Raw genomic sequence first — 14,884 nt, forward strand, 5'->3', positions numbered from 1 at the left:
AATCTCGGGTTTACTGGGAAAAGATTGCCTTTTCCAGGGCCAGCCAATTAAACTACCAATCCAGAACCCATACTCCTAACCACCTACCTTATCTGGCTCTGATGCTGTAGGAAACAATACCGTCCTTCCGTAATCACCCCAGGGCCAGGTACTAGGTAAGTAGAGATGGCTCCTATGCCCCAGAGCCTGCTGAAGTTATTCACACTGGCCAGCCTAAGCCTGCCTGCCCTGCCTGGCATTGCTGTCCCACAGAGACCACAGCAGAGGCTCCTGCCCATGCCTTCCTCTCTCTCCTTCTGCCTCTGCCTGGGGCTTCTCTGTGCCTCCTATTTCTAGGGATCTGTGAGTATGAACATATTTCCCCGGGACAGTCATTTCCATGTCTGAAAGTCTTAACATCCCTGATTAAAACAAATTCTAGGTCAGGCGCGGTGGCTCACGCCTGTAATCCCAGCACTTTGGGAGGCCAAGGTGGGCGTATCATGAGGTCAGGAGATCGAGACCATCCTGGCTAACACGGTGAAACCCCGTCTCTACTAAAAAATACAAAAAATTAGCCGGGCGTGGTGGCGGCGCCTGTGGTCCCAGCTACTCGGGAGACTGAGGCTGGTGTGAACCCGGGAGGTGGAGCTTGCAGTGAGTCGAGATCGCGCCACTGCACTCCAGCCTGGGCGACAGAGGGAGACTCTGTCTCAAAAAAAAAAAAAAAAAAAAAAAAAAAAAAAAAAAAAAAAAAAAATTCTGAGTACATTTTAAAACATAAGGCTTCCAATGGAATTTTTTTTTTTTTTTTTTTTTTTTTTTTTTTTTTTTTTTTTTTTTTTTTTTTTTTGGGACAGAGTCTCGCTCTGCCGCCCAGGCTGGAGTGCAGTGGCGCGATCTCGACTCACTGCAAGCTCCGCCTCCCGGGTTCCCGCCATTCTCCTGCCTCAGCCTCCCGAGTACCTGGGACTAGAGGCGCCGCAGCGCCCGGCTAATTTTTTATATTCTTTAGTAGAGACGGGGTTTCACTGTGTTAGCCAGGATGGTCTCGATCTCCTGACCTCGTGATCCGCTGGTCTCGGCCTCCCAAAGTGCTGGGATTACAGGTGTGAACCACCGCGCCCAGCCCAATGGAATTTTAAAAACCCTTATATGGAGAATTTTAAACATATATGTAAATAAACAATGAATATAACAAACCCCTATTGTCTATAACCCTTCAGAATAACCAGAAACACATGGCCAATTCTGTTCCGTCTATATTCCCAAATAAAATTCATACATTGTGATTAGCTGATGTGTTTTTAAGTCTGTATAATTTATGCATTTCCCCCATATCTCCTATATATCATTTTCTTGTATTTATTGAAGAAGCTGCATTGATTTTCCTGATTCACTTTCAGAGTTTAAAATAGAATTTCACAAAAAGAAAAAAATAAAAACAGAAGGAATAAAAATATCAGAAAAGAAATCAATGGGATTTAAATGGTACAGCTGCTTTGGAAAACAGTCTGGCAGTTCCTCAGAAAGTAAGACCTAGAATTACTCTTTGATCCATCAATTCTACTGAAGTCTTCATACTGAAGAGAATTAAAAACATGTCCACACAGAAACTTGGACACAGATTTCCATAGCAGCATTATCCATAATAGCCGAAAGGCAGAAACAACTGAAACATCCACCTATTGATGAGCAGATAAATAATATGACGTATTCCCACACAATGGAATATTACTCAACCTCAAAAGGGAATGGTTGCCAGAGGTTGTAGGAGGAAAAAATGGAAAATACAGTGTTTCTTTCTTGGGTGCTGAAAATATGTTAGAATTAAATAGTAGTGAAGTCTGCTACTTCCAGAAAGTGCTAAATTGTACACTTTAAATGAGTAAAATGTAGTATGTGAATTACATCTCTTAAAAATCAAGAACATTTTCCAGAAATAAAGTTTATGAATTTTCAGATTTAAAAGATCTATTGAGTTCCCCTCAAAATGAATTTCAAAGTTCTTCTACACTAAAGCACATTATTGTGAAATTTGATAACATCAGAGATAAAGATCTGAAAAGCTTCCAGAGAGGTGAAATAAAAAGATCACCTGCAAAGAATCAAGAACCAAAATGGCACTGAAATTTTTCGTTGAAATTTTAGATATAATAAGAAAATGAAATTTGGCCTTCACATTCTGAGAGAAATGTATATATTTTAAACCCAACTAAACCGTCAACCCAGTGTGAGAATAGTGCTCAGGCATTTTGGGACATGCACAGCATCAAAGCTTTACCTTAGATCAGGAAGCTACAGTAAAGTGGCAACCTAAGAAATGGGAGAATGAATTCCAGGAACAGGTGATCCATGCAGGAGAGAGGAGCAGCATTGCCGAGAGCCAGGGGTGAAGCAATTCAAGCTGGAGACACTGAGACAAACACAGGAGCACCTGGCATTCTATGAGAGGCAGTGCAGTGGTTCTCACAACTCAGTAAATGTGGTAATTACCTCTTATCTGGTTACAATGCACCTTCCCAGGCCTGCCAGCAGGGATTCTAAATCCTTACACAAATGATATGGCAACACTTGTGGTTATAGACATGAGTGTTTGAATCACAGATCACAGGTCCAAACCCAAATCCCCTCAGTAATTAACTGTATGCTGTCATTTAATTGCTTAATCTCTCCAGCACACCACTTCCTCAGGCCAATTCATTTGGGAATATAAATTCATCTGAGTGTTTTAAAGGGTAGTTTGTACAATGAGCTCGTGACTATGAAATGCTTAGCATGGCATCCAAAAAGTCCTCCATAAGTGGTGCAAAAATACCTTTTTATTACAGAAAACACACCCAACCTAGAAAACAGTGTTCATAGGGGGTTAAGAGAAGTAAGTACAGTTGGGTGAGCAGAGGGAACCAGCGTGGCAAGGGCCTTTCTTAGGTGAGGTACCCATCACATTTGAAAGTGGGATGCAGGAAGCCAAGGAACCCAGACTCTTGTTAACTACCTACTCCTGCAGGAATTAATCCATTCCTGTGAGAGCAGAACTCACTTACCCCCATGGAGGACATTAACCTATTCATGAAGGATCCATCCCCATGACCCAAACACCTTCCACTGGGCCCCACCGCCCCACACTGCCACATTGGGGGTCAAATTTCAACACGAGTTTTTGCAGGGACAAACCACATCCAAACCATAGTAATTTGTAGCATAGTTAAATTCTTTTTCACATGATGTATTCTGTCCTGGGATACTCACATCCTGAGTAATTTTATTTAATTTGAATAGAGTTTGATTTACCCATTTGGTTGTAAAATTCTGCGTATTTTGACCAGTGCATAGTGGCAGGTACCTACTATTAAAGTATCATATGGAATGCTTCAAACCCCCACCCCATGGAGCCAATGGTTTCCCATCCATGTGGTTTGCCTTCTGTAGTGTCTCATTAAATGAGGTCACACTGTGTGTATTCTCCTCAGACTGTCTTCTTCCACTTAGCAATGTGCATACAAGATTCACTCATGTCTTTGTGTGAGTTGATAACTTGTTCCTTTCTACAGCTAAGTAGTATTCCATTGCATGAATGTACCACAGTTTGGTTATGCATTTTGGGGAGCAAAACCTTCCTCTTCTAACTTTGTTCCTGGGTTGGAGACCTTCAAATTAACTGACAATAGATACATTAGTAGGAGAGACAATACTTGGCTTCTGATTCCACAAGTATCATTGTGGGACAAAATTCATCAGATGGCAGGATCCACTTTACAAAGAGGTAAAAATAGCCCAAAAACAATAAACAAGACTAGAATCAGATAACCCACAATAGCTAGAGCTTTCCTTTAAAAAAAAATTTTTTCTTGAGACAGGGTCTGGCTCTGTCGCCCAGGCTGGAGTACAAAGGTGCAACAATCTCAGCTCACTGTAACCTCTACCTCCTTGGTGCAAGTGATCCTCCCTCCTCAACCTCCTGATTAGCTGGGACTACAGGCACATGTCATGGTGCCCATCTAATTTTTGTATTTTTGGTAGAGACAGGGTTTCACCATGTTGCCCAGGCTGATCTTGAACTCCTGGCCTCCCAAAGTGCTGGAATTATAGGCATGTGCCACCATGCCCGGCCAAGTTATAGTTTTCCATTGAAACATAAAATTTCTCTCTGTAGTAACCATCATTTTTGATCATAATCAAAGTAAGACTATTCTTGTTTTAAAAATAAGTCTAGTTTTGTTAGATTTTGCTGGATTATTTACGTAAGTGCAGCAAGAACAGGAGATGGCCACATAGGTGCTTTCAAGTTTCTTTGCTGGAAGTTTTCATACAGAATCTCAGATTTGACTTTTAAAGGCCTTATTCAGGCTAAAAGCCAAGCTAAGAACATACTATCAAATTTCAGCTGTAGTCCTTATAGCTTTGTGTGAATTCCTCTCTTCTTGAGGCCCCCAAAATATCCCTAAATTCCTGGGCCTACCAGGAAATGACCTTCTTTACTAACCTGTAAGGCTGTGAACCCTGTAATCTAAGTATCAGCCTGCCTTTTCTCAGAGTGCTGTTGGGAATGAAGTTTCTGGTGTTCCAAAAAACAACAACAACAAAAAAAGAATTAACGTGGGAACAAATCATCTCTTAGCAAGGCGAGCTTTACTTTCTGCAGAAAGGGTGCTACTCAATAGCTGTCCAGCCACAAGAGCACACCGAACAAAGGAGACAGAGTTACTTATAACCTGATGCGTCTACCCTACTGCTGTGTCCAGTTTCCATTGGCTGGAATAGGACCTCACATTTTACACTTTACCCAATTGGCTATTAGTTTAAAACTTTCTTAATTAGGTAAGGGGAATAGAACAAAGAAAGAAAAGGAAGTTGCCAGGGATAGTTAAGGAAGCATCTCCAAATAAGGAATGGCATACACTATGGGCTGGGGCTTGTCTAGTTCTGTCCAGGCATGCCAGAGCAAGCTAGGACAACTGATTTGGAACACAGACACACACACACACACACACACACACACACACACACAAAAAAAAATAGTGGATAGCAATCTTATAGTAAGAAATTGTGACTTTTTACAATCTTTGAAGAAGAACTTTCCCATTTCTCACAGTGCTTTGTAAGCATTGTCTCCATAAAAGTCAACCGTACTTCCTTAAAATTGCTGGTCGTAACTGATCTTAGGTACACTTCCAAAATATGATATTCCAGTAAAAACTTTGAAAATATAACCAAATTTTCCAATTATGTCCTGTTATAAGGTGAACAGATTCTTTTTTTTTTTTTTTTTTTTTTTTGGAGACGGAGTCTCGCTCTGTCGCCCAGGCTGGAGTACAGTGGCGCAATCTCGGCTCACTGCAAGCTCCGCCTCCCGGGTTCACGCCATTCTCCTGCCTCAGCCTCCCGAGTAGCTGGGACTAGAGGCGCCCGCCACTGCGCCCGGCTAATTTTTTCTGTTTTTAGTAGAGACGGGGTTTCACCATGGTCTCGATCTCCTGACCTTGTGATCCGCCCACCTCCGCCTCCCAAAGTGCTGGGATTACAGGCATGAGCCACCGTGCCCGGCCGGTGAACAGATTCTTACTGGACTTTTGCTAATAACTGTATCATCATGAAAATAATTCAGTAAGAATTTCAAAATTGTGGAGAAATCAGGCAGGGGAAAAAAGATAAATGCTTCATTTCTGTTTACAAAAGTATAACCTACTAAATTGTTGTAAGTTACAGTTAGATTAAGAGAAAGAGATTTCTTAAATTCAGAAACTAGAACATTAAAGAACCAGCAATGCTCTAAAAAGCTATAAAATTATAATCAATTTTCATCAGTTCATTCAGTGCCATGTAATCAATTCCAGTCTTGCTGGATCTTGGGTTAGCAGTCTCATGACCCCATCAATTTCTCCAGCAGGCTTCTGGAGATCTTCACCGAGTCAAGTGTGTGGTCTTAAAGTTATTTAAGTAATACCATCAGAAGCCTTTAACCAGAGTACCTGTCATACTCTTTTCCGTGAGTCTCAGAGGGAGTCCTGTGTTAGAGATGAACATTCTGACCTGTAGCTGATTGGAGGAGCTTTCAGGAAAGCATCAGGGGGAAAGAATATCTAAATGACAAGGAATATGAAATGGCTGTAATTATACCACAATTGAAAAGGATGTTCGATTCTTTCTGTGGCATACAACATTTATTTATTTATTTATTTATTTATTTATTTATTTATTTAGAAATGGAGTCTTGCTCTGTCCCCAGGCTGGAGTACAGTGGTGCGATCTTGGCTCACTGCAAACTCCTCCCCCTGGGTTCACGCCATTCTCCTGCCTCAGCCTCCTGAGTAGCTGTGACTACAGGTGCCTGCCACCACGCCTGGCTAATTTTTTGTATTTTTAGTAGAGAAGGGGTTTCACCGTGTCAGTCAGGATGGTCTTGATCTCCTGACCTTGTGATCCACCCGCCTCGGCCTCCAAAAGTGCTGGGATTACAGGTGTGAGCCACTGCCCCCGGCACAACATTTAAAATAATAATTGGAATTATGACTCATAACTCTATACTGGCACATAGCATGGATAAGGAGGACATTGACAAATTTCCAGGAATTTTATATAATTTCTGAAAACATAACATTTTACCCATACAAATATAACACAGGCAAGGTTAGATATCTCTTTTTATTTGTAGCTTTTGTATGGTTTTCCTTATAAAAAATACATCCTACTTTACTTGTGAAACATGCCCTACTTTTCTTGCATGCTTTGCATAGAGTCGTTTCTAGTTATTCTATTACTTCTAGTAGTTTTATTTGCATATATTGATTATAATTTTAATACTTAGTAATCTTTTATTTTCCAGAGAAAACTAGGAAGTAAACAGTCATAAACTGTCATATATTAGCATTCCATAGTAGGTTAGAGAATGTATGAGTATACCATCTCCCAACATCTACAGGGATGTGTTTCCTCATCGTACAATTTCTCGTTGTGGCAGAGAAAACCATGTTTATTAATGGGCCAAAATATCTTTAGTCTTTCTGTAAAAATAAGAAGCAAAAAGTATATAAACTTGAATTATTTATGTTCAATAATTAATGTTTTAGTATTGTAACTTATTTATAAATGGTCTAGATATTTAATGCAAATCTTTTACTTAGCGTAACTTTAAGGTTAAAAATTACCGAAAGTATTTTGGAAGCTACTATTAAGCAGGTTTACAGTAAACAAATTATTTTTGAAATAATGTTTTTCGCTTTTCACAAGATGGCACCAAAAGTGAAGAAGGAAGCTCCTGCCCCTCCTAAAGCCAAAGCCAAAGTGAAGGCTTTAAAGGCCAAGAAGGCAGTGTTGAAAGGTGTTCACAGCAATACACAAAAAAGAAGATCCGCATGTCATTCACCTTGAGGTGGCCCAAGACACTGCGACTCCGGAGGCAGCCCAAATATCCTCGGAAGAGCACCCCCAGGAGAAACAAGCTTGACCACTATGCTATCATCAAGTTTCCGCTGACCACTGAGTCCGCCATGAAGAAGATAGAAGAAAACAACATGCTTCTGTTCATTGTGGATGTTAAAGCCAACAAGTACCAGATCAAACAGGCTGTGAAGAAGCTCTGGGACATGGATGTGGCCACAGTCAACATCCTGATTTGACCTGATAAAGAGAAGAAGGCAAATGTTCGACTGGCTCCTGACTGTGATGCTTTGGATGTTGCAACAAAATTGGGATCATCTAAACTGAGTCCAGCTGGCTAACTCTAAATATATGTATATCTTTTCACCATAAAAAAGAAATAATGTTTTTCATAAGAATGACAACTTAATTAGAATCAAATCTATAAGCTTTAAGATTTTACATTTCTAGTAAGTATAATATTAGCTTATTTGACTAGAACTCAAGCAGAATAGGAATTTATGCTTGTTTTAAATTCAATAGTGGTAACTTTGAAGACATAGTGGTTTTATTATATCAAAAATATTATATTAACCTTATTTAACTTAGTTTTATCCAAATCATGTTAACTTAAAAAACATTTGATCAGTTCCTATATTTCTAGGAGTTTGGTGAATATTTATTTATAAATGCTTATATTTTTCCAAGCCAAGTTAGAATGGAGCACCTTTAAAGGATTTTATAAATGAATTTTGCAACGCTATCCTGAGTTAAGAAAATATCACATATACATAACACACATTAATAGACATACAAACACAAATAGAGATTTCATAGCTTTCATCCTGAAATTTCAGCCATGAATCAGGTATAAATATTCTGATGGTTAATTTTAGACATCTACTTGATTGAATTAAGAGACACACATAGCTGGTAAAATACAATTTCTGGGCGTATGTGTGAGGGTGTTTCTGGAAGACACTGAGATAACCCTGACCCAATGTAGATGGGCACAGATATGGTTTGGCTGTGTCCCCACTCAGATCTCATCTTGAATTGTAGTTCCTATAATTCCTACATGTCGTGGGAGGGACCCAGTTGGAGGTGATTGAATCATGGTGGTGGTTACTGCCATGCTGTTCTCATGATAGTGAGTGAGTTCTCATGATCTGATGTTTTTATAAGGAGCTTTTCCCGTTTGGCTCAGCACTTCTCCTTGTTGCTGCCATGTGAAGAAGGACGTGTTTGCTTCCCCTTCCACCATGATTGTGAGGCCCCTCCAGTCATGTGGAACTGTCAGCCCATTAAACCTCTTTGTTCTTTATAAATTGCTCAGACTCAGGTATTTCTTCATAGCAGTGTATAAATGGATGAATACAGGTACCATCCAATTGGTTGAGAACCCAGATAGAACAAAAAGGAATACGAAAGGGGAATTACCTCCTTCTGAAATGGAAACATCCTTCTTTTCCTGCCGTTGACATCAGAACTTCAGGGTCTCAGACCTTTGGCCTCAGAATGAGAGTTACACCATTAGCTTCCCTCATTCTGAGTCTTTTGGACCTGGACTGAGCCATGCAACGCTTTCCTGGTTCTCCAACTTGGCGCTTTCCTGGTTCTCCAAGTTGGCACTTTCCTGGTTCTCCAACTTGGAGACAGGTTATCGTGGAACTTCTCAGTCTCCATAATTATGTGAACCAATTCCCCTAATGAGTCTTCTCTCATCTCTCTATCTACATATATCACATTGATTCTGCCTTTCTGGAGAACCCTGACTAATGTGATTACAATAATACAAAATTCACTAGTTTATATAGAAGACTTGGTTTTTGTCTTTGCCCCATTTTATATTTGTATTATAACTGTGTTTCTGGAAAAAGGAACAAGTTTTTGTCTTCTTCATATGAGGGCTAAAACTTTTTTCTCGCTAATACTTTTGGAGATTTGTAAGATTTTCTTTTGATTTGACACACAATCTTATGGAGGCTGAGAAATAATTTTTTTCTGTTTTATTTTTCAGCCCCACATGTTTGCTTTTGCAGATTCTTGAGCATGTTGAGAGCCTCCAAGGCATGGAGCAGGGTGCCTAAAGTTTCAGTGATTATAAGGAGTTGAGAGACTCAAATGGGAAAGGAAAGGTCTAAAAGGAGGCAATTTGGAAGATAAAAGTTTTCTCAAAGGAGCCATTAAAGTTCTAAATAATTCTTATTCTTAGTAAAGTCATGCAGACAGGAAAAGAAGCAGACAGAATTAGTTCCATATTGGTGGAACACATAGTCAGCAGAGGTTTGAGAAGGGAGAATTTATTCAACTGAGAAGTTCCCATGAAAGGAGCAAGATCAAGATCACAGAGACACTATGAAACAAAAAGACAGGAGTAACTTCCAACCCAAGAGGAGAACACAGAGGCCTCAAAACCAAAGCTAGGATAAGAAACTTGTAGCCCAAGAGTTACCTTCCAGACAAAGAAGCTTGAGATTCCAACCCAGCTTCAGAGAGTACTCACTCAAAATGTTACTGAAACTGTAGGCTTTTTAATGACTTAGCCCTGCATGCAAAAGGCATTCCCTAAGGTGGCACAGAAGATGGAGCCCCCATATCCAAAGATAGCCAAGGAGAAAGAAAGACCCCTGTTGGCAGAGCCAGTGGGCAAAGGCAACAGAAAAGGAGACAAGAATCCTAATGGGATGAGATCCTTTCAGATTTAGGTTTATACAAACTCCTGAGAATTGGCAGGTTGACAGCCATAAATGGGGTACGAACATTTCTACTCATTGGATTACAAGTTCTTCAGCATCCAAAATGATTAACAAAATGACAATTTCTAGGGCTTTTGTGGGAGAGTATGGAAGGTCTTTTTGAAACTTTTAATGCTGTCAACAGAAGAATGATGACATTCATAAATTTGGAAAGGAGACATTTCTTTATTTTTATGTTGTTGTTGTTTTTTTTGAGATGGAGTTTCACTCTTGTTGCCCAGGCTGGAGTGCAATGGTGTGATCTTGACTCACTGCAACCTCCACCTTCTGGGTTCAAGCGATTCTCCTGCCTCAGCCTCCCAGTTAGCTGGGATTACAGATGCCCACCACCAAGCCTGGCTAATTTTTTGTATTTTTAGTAGAGACAGGGTTTCATCAAGTTGGCCAGGCTGGTCTCAAACTCCTGACCTCAGGTGATTCACCTACCTTGGCCTCCCAAAGTGCTGGGATTACAGGCATGAGCCACCACACCAAGTGAGAGATTTATTTCCTATAAAGGGTTGCAGCCTGCAGGACTGTCCTTCTGACAGGCTGGGAAGCATAGCCTCCAGTCAGAAGCCAGAAACAGATGCTTCAAGGGCGATGTAAAGGAAATAGTAACTTATGCTGAGTGGAATTGGCAAATACATATATTTAATAAACTCTAGGAGGAGTCATGAATATTTATGAGAGAAGAAATGCATGCTTGTGCAATTGAGTTTCTTGCTTCTTCATGGGTCCCATGTACAAAAAAATGGCAGAGTTAGCACGATCCCAGGGTGGAGTTTTCAGCCCTCTGACATTAAAAGGTGAAGCAGAGGACATGAAAACTCGCTCTGTGCATCCTCTGTATGCAGGCCAGAACCTCTCCATCATGGGTGGTCTCTTATCAGGCAAGAAAGGAGAGGTTGATATCAGTGGTGGAGCCTTTGAAAGGGCTTATTTCTGTTGAATCCTTAGGGAAGAAAACCTCATCATGGTTAGCAAACGAGGGGGTATAATGAGGTGTATCTGACCCGCATCATCCCATCCTGGCCAAGCTGAGAACTCAATTTTGAAAGTTACTCTGGGGTTCCCTCAGCCAAGAGTTGGTCTGTTCAGTCAGTTGGGAGCTTAGGATTTCATTTTCATTTATCAATGGTAATGGGAAAGAGTACACTGTCTTCATGGCAGCTGAATTTGCAAGAAACTCCTTGGATGGAGTTAATGGCAGCCGTATTTTTTCTGGGCACTCTGCTTTAATTGGATAAAGTAAGTTCTGGTAAGATTTCTTCCTTTATCTTCAGTATCTCAAATGCTTTCATTTAAATAATCTTTATAAGAGCTCTTGATGTCTGAGTGGATTCCCACACAGTCATCTACTATAAGACTTCCTGATTCTTTTTTTCCTTTGGTCATTATGAATAGAGCTTCTGTAAATAATTGCATGGTAGCTTTTATTAAGAAATAACATCAAAGTAGTTGTCGAAATACTTAGGAATGTGATTTTTGGATTGTAAGGTGAGACTTGTTTAGCTTTGGAAAACACTGCCCAACTTGTAATAGGGGAGGAAAAAGAATTTTCTATGTTTTTGGAATTCTTAGATGGGACCGTCTGTAACAAATGACAGATTAAAATGAGAAAAACAGGAAAGTTTAAAAACATGTATACCTTATGGATACATGGATGATACTCAGGGAAAAATGAGTAAATCTCCAACAGGTGGCTTTCGATTCAAGCATAAATACTATCTTCATCGTAAAGAAAGAAGATTTGAGGTGCAGTAGTGGGGAGTTAACCACCAAAAGCACAGTAGACAAGGGTAAGGTTTGTTATACAGACTTAAGTCCATGCATTCTCCGTTGATAAGACTCTTTAGTGATTTAGTTATCCTTCTCTTCTTGGTGCTGAGAGAGAGAGGTAGCTTTTAAATGGGGATTTCCTTTATAGATGTAAATTTTCCTTACACAAGGGTAACTTCTACTCTGTTTTCAGAACTTCCTTGGTTAGCATTTTTTTTTCAAAATAATCAGCTTGGAATAATTCTTAAGCCAAAGGGACATATTTTTGGGTGGCATATTCTGGTTTCCTACCATTATATTTTGGAGTGGCATATTATACACTGTGTTCCACCAGCAGTGAAAAGAGTTCTTGTTTTTCCTCCAGGAATTTGTCATTTTTGAAAGAGTTTAGCAGTTCTAACAGATATAGACCAGCTGTGCTATCTCATTGTGGTTTTCAGTTATCTACTATGTTGAGCATGTTTTTGTATGTTTACTTGCCATCTGTAGATCATCTTTGGTGAGGTGTCCGTTCAGATCTGTGTGCATTTTTAATTGGGCTGTTTAACTTATTGTTCAGTTTTAAGAATTTTGTATATATTTTGAATACAAATTCTTTCTCAGATCTGTATTTTGCAAATATTTTCTTTCAATATGTGGCTTGTCTTTTTGTTCCCTTCACAAGGTATTTTCCAGAGTATAAACTTTAAACATTAATAAATCCACATTGTCATTTCTTCTGTGAATATCAACCTTTTGTGTCATTTGTTAAAATTCATGACCAAACCCAAAGGCACATAGTTTTTCTTCTCTAGTTTCTTCTAGAAATTGTACAGTTTTGCATTTTTAGTGTAAGGATGATTTTGAGTGATTATTTGTGTGAGTTGTAAAGTTTTCATCTACATGCATATCATTTGCTATGGTTTCCAATTCATTGTTCCCTCACTACTTTTGGGAAAGACACAGGATAGTGGGCTCTGTTAGAGTAGATAGACAGCTAGAGATGAACAGGAGGGGGAGCTCCTGGAAAAGGGAAAGTCTGGGAAGGCTCACCTGGAGGGACCACCAAAAATTCACATATTAGTAGCATCTCTAATGCTGGAGTGGATGGGCACTTGTCAATTGTGGGTAGGAGGGAGAAGAGATACTTAAGCAGAAAGAAATACCCTAGAACTCGTCTTAAGACGCCCCAGTCATCATTCACTCTGTAGTAAAAACGTCACAATATTGCTAGCTACATGCTGATAAGGACAAAGGGGACATTCTTAAAAGAAACCTGGCACCATAAATACAGATTAGGGCAGAGAAGGACATTCAAAAGAGATAGGTGCAGTAGGTACATATGTGACCGCTGTCAGTCTGCTTGGGATGGCAGGAAGGAGCCCGGTGCCAGAGTGGATTCGGATTGATCGCCACACATGTGCCTCAACCAACAGTGAGGAGGTCCCATAAGCCTAAGTGGGGACCTAAGGCAGTAGCAGGAAAACCAAAGAAAACAGGGGCAGACCTGAGACAGAGGCAGGACTGTGAAGTCCAAACTAAAATTCCCTGCACAGGACTCTTAGGCTGCTTTCCTGCACAATCAGCCTCCCTATTTTTCTACAATAAGCTCTTCACACTGTATTTTTGTCAATGAAGTTATCTGTCATCTTTGTACTGTCTCTTGGTGAAACTCTTTCTTCCAAGTTAGAAAAGAACTGGGATATCAGCTCTCCCCAGTAATAGCTCCGTTTCAGTTTGAATTTCCAGAACTGATAGCACTTAATAACTGGTTCTCTGACTTGGTGAAGTGGTGCAGGAGGCGGCCAGTAGGGGGCGCCAGCCGTGACACCTGGAGCAAGAGGGCCCTGCATAGTCCCCATTTGCCTGCAGGTGTTGTGCTGCCACGACACTGCCAGCAAGAGGGCCCGGCAGTGTCCCCAGTTGCCAGCAGGGGGCGTACGATGAGTATACTGTCAGCAAGAGAATCCTGCAGTGTCCCTAGCTGCCAGCAGGTGGCGCACGGGCGCCACACCATGAGCAAGATGAGCCTGCAGTGTCCTGGTTGGCAGCAGGGGGCGTGCTGCCACCACACTGTGAGCAAGAGGATCCCGTAGTGCCCCCAGCGGCCAGAAGGGGGCGTGCCCCCACTACAAGGCAAGCAAGAGGGCCCGGCAGTGTCCCCAGCCGCCAGCCGGGGAGCCAGCCGCCACTTCACTTGGAGCAAGAGGGCCAGCCAGTGTCCCCAGCTGCCAGCATCGGGAGTGCTGCTACTACACTGTGACCCAGAGAGCCCTGCAATGTTCCCAACTGCCAGCAGGCAGCGTGCCGTCACTACACTGCGAGCAAGAGGGTCCTGCAGCGCCCCGTCGCCAGCAGGGGGCGCTGGCCACCACTGTAAGAAAGAGGGTCCTGCAGTTGCTCTAGTCGCCAGCAGGGGGCGCACTGGCACAGCACTGTGAGCAAGAGGGCCCTGTAGCGCGCGGCTGCAAGCAGAGGGAACCCGAGGACCGCTTTTCAGATTACTGATGTTCCACCCGTCTCTGAGCCGTTCCCCCGGCGCCCAGCGTCTTCGCGCCTACACCGCGCCCCCTCAAGCGCACGCGGCGTGCGTCTCTGCGCCTGCGCACCGACTGCCCCCACCCCACGAGCGGGACTGCGACTCTGCGCCTGCGCCGAGCCGGCCTGCAACACGGCGCCTGCGCCGCCCGGCCCTGTGACTCTGCGCCTGCGCGACGCCGGCGCGCGACTCTGCACCTGCGCCGCTACGGCCTGCGACTCTGCGCCTGCGCCGAGGGACAGGCCGCCCGCGACTCTGCGCCTGCGCCGCCACGGCCTGCCGCTCTGCGCCTGCGCCAAACAACACGGTGCCTGCGACTCTGCGCCTGCGCCCCCCCGGCCAGCGACTCTGCGCCTGCACCGGCCTGCGCCGCGGCGGCGCGCGACTCTGCCCGTGCGCCTCGCCGGCGCGCGACTCTGCGCCTGCGCCGTCCCGGCCTGCGACTCTGCGCCTGCGCCGAGCCGGCCTGCGACACGACGCCTGCGCCGCCCAGGCCTGTGACTCTGCG

Source organism: Chlorocebus sabaeus, chromosome 3 (genome assembly GCF_047675955.1).
Source record: "Chlorocebus sabaeus isolate Y175 chromosome 3, mChlSab1.0.hap1, whole genome shotgun sequence".
NCBI classification, from domain to species: Eukaryota; Metazoa; Chordata; class Mammalia; order Primates; family Cercopithecidae; genus Chlorocebus; species Chlorocebus sabaeus.